We start from the raw sequence: 2,815 nt of genomic DNA on the forward strand, positions 1-2,815 counted from the left end.
GACAAAATGCCTGAACGTCTGGAACTTCTGCCAGACGCTTGTGTAAAAGAATAGACAGAGCAGAAATCTGTCCCTTTAAAGAACTAGCAGATAATCCTTTGTCCAAACCCTCTTGGAGGAAGGACAATATCCTAGGAATCCTAACCCTACTCCATGAGTAATTCTTGGATTCACACCAATGAAGATATTTACGCCATATCTTGTGGTAGATTTTCCTGGTGACAGGCTTTCGTGCCTGTATTAAGGTATCAATGACTGACTCGGAGAAGCCACGCTTTGATAGGATCAAGCGTTCAATCTCCATGCAGTCAGTCTCAGAGAAATTAGATTCGGATGATTGAAAGGACCTTGTATTAGAAGGTCTTCTCTCAGAGGCAGAGTCCATGGTGGAAAGGATGACATGTCCACTAGGTCTGCATACCAGGTCCTGCGTGGCCACGCAGGCGCTATCAGAATCACTGATGCTCTCTCCTGTCTGATTTTGGCAATCAGTCGAGGGAGCAGAGGAAACTGTGGAAACACATAAGCCAGGTTGAAGAACCAAGGAGCTGCTAGAGCATCTATCAGCGTCGCTTCTGGGTCCCTGGACCTGGATCCGTAAAAGGAAGCTTGGCGTTCTGGTGAGACGCCATGAGATCCAGTTCTGGTTTGCCCCAACGATGGACCAATTGAGCAAACACCTCCGGATGGAGCTCCCACTCCCCCAGATGAAAAGTCTGACGACTTAGAAAATCCGCCTCCCAGTTCTCTACGCCCAGGATATGGATTGCTGATAGGTGGCAAGAGTGAGTCTCTGCCCAGCGAATTATCTTGGAGACTTCTGACATCGCTAGGGAACTCCTGGTTCCCCCTTGATGGTTGATGTAAGCCACAGTCGTGATGTTGTCCAACTGAAATCTGATGAACCTCAGTGTTGCTAACTGAGGCCAAGCTAGAAGAGCATTGAATATTGCTCTTAACTCCAGAATATTTATTGGGAGGAGTTTCTCCTCCTGAGTCCATGAACCCTGAGCCTTCAGGGAGTTCCAGACTGCACCCCAACCTAAAAGGCTGGCATCTGTTGTTACAATCGTCCAATCTGGTCTGCGAAAGGTCATACCCTTGGACAGGTGGACCCGAGATAACCACCAGAGAAGAGAATCTCTGGTTTCCTGATCCAGATTTAGTAGAGGGGACAAATCTGTGTAATCCCCATTCTACTGACTGAGCATGCATAATTGCAGCGGTCTGAGATGCAGGCGCGCAAATGGCACTATGTCCATCGCCGCTACCATTAAGCCGATTACCTCCATGCACTGAGCCACCGTAGGGCGCGGAGTGAATTGAAGAACACGGCAAGCATTTAGAAGTTTTGATAACCTGGACTCCGTCAGGTAAATTTTCATTTCTACAGAATCTATAAGAGTCCCTAGGAAGGAAACCCTTGTGAGAGGAGATAGAGAACTCTTTTCTTCGTTCACTTTCCACCCATGTGACCTCAGAAATGCCAGAACTATCTCTGTATGAGACTTGGCAATTTGAAAGCTTGACGCCTGTATCAGGATGTCATCTAGATAAGGAGCCACCGCTATGCCTTGCTGTCTTAGAACCGCCAGAAGTGAGCCCAGAACCTTTGTAAAAATTCTTGGGGCTGTAGCCAACCCGAAGGGAAGAGCTACAAATTGGTAATGCCTGTCAAGAAAGGCAAACCTCAGGAACTGATGATGATTCTTGTGAATCGGAATGTGAAGGTAGGCATCCTTTAAGTCCACTGTGGTCATGTACTGACCCTCTTGGATCATGGGTAAGATGGTTCGAATAGTTTCCATCTTGAATGATGGAACTCTGAGGAATTTGTTTAAGATCTTTAGATCCAAAATTGGTCTGAAGGTTCCCTCTTTTTTGGGAACCACAAACAGATTTGAATAAAAACCCTGTCCTTGTTCCGTCCGCGGAACTGGATGGGGGGCCGTTCCTTCATGCTGTCTTGGAGGCAGCGGCAGGCTTTCTCGCCTGCTTGCCCTTGTTCCAGGACTGGTTAGATTTCCAGGCCTGCTTGGATTGAGCAAAAGTTCCCTCTTGTTTTGAAGCAGAGGAAGTTGATGCTGCACCTGCCTTGAAATTTCGAAAGGCACGAAAATTAGACTGTTTGGCCCTTGATTTGGCCCTGTCCTGAGGAAGGGTATGACCCTTACCTCCAGTAATGTCAGCAATAATTTCTTTCAAACCAGGCCCGAATAAGGTCTGCCCCTTGAAAGGAATGTTGAGCAATTTAGATTTTGAAGTCACGTCAGCTGACCAGGATTTAAGCCATAGCGCCCTACGCGCCTGGATGGCGAATCCAGAATTCTTAGCCGTTAGTTTAGTCAAATGAACAATGGCATCAGAAACAAATGAGTTCGCTAGCTTAAGTGTTCTAAGCTTGTCAATGATTTCAGTCAATGGAGCTGTATGGATGGCCTCTTCCAGGGCCTCAAACCAGAATGCCGCCGCAGCAGTGACAGGCGCAATGCATGCAAGGGGCTGTAAAATGAAACCTTGTTGAATAAACATTTTCTTAAGGTAACCCTCTAATTTTTTATCCATTGGATCTGAAAAAGCACAACTGTCCTCAACCGGGATAGTGGTACGCTTTGCTAAAATAGAAACTGCTCCCTCCACCTTAGGGACCGTCTGCCATAAGTCCCGTGTAGTGGCGTCTATGGGAAACATTTTTCTAAATATAGGAGGGGGGGAAAACGGCACACCGGGTCTATCCCACTCCTTACTAATAATTTCTGTAAACCTTTTAGGTATTGGAAAAACATCAGTACACACCGGCACTGCATAGTATTTA

This window comes from Bombina bombina, chromosome 7 (genome assembly GCF_027579735.1).
Source record: "Bombina bombina isolate aBomBom1 chromosome 7, aBomBom1.pri, whole genome shotgun sequence".
Lineage (NCBI taxonomy): Eukaryota > Metazoa > Chordata > Amphibia > Anura > Bombinatoridae > Bombina > Bombina bombina.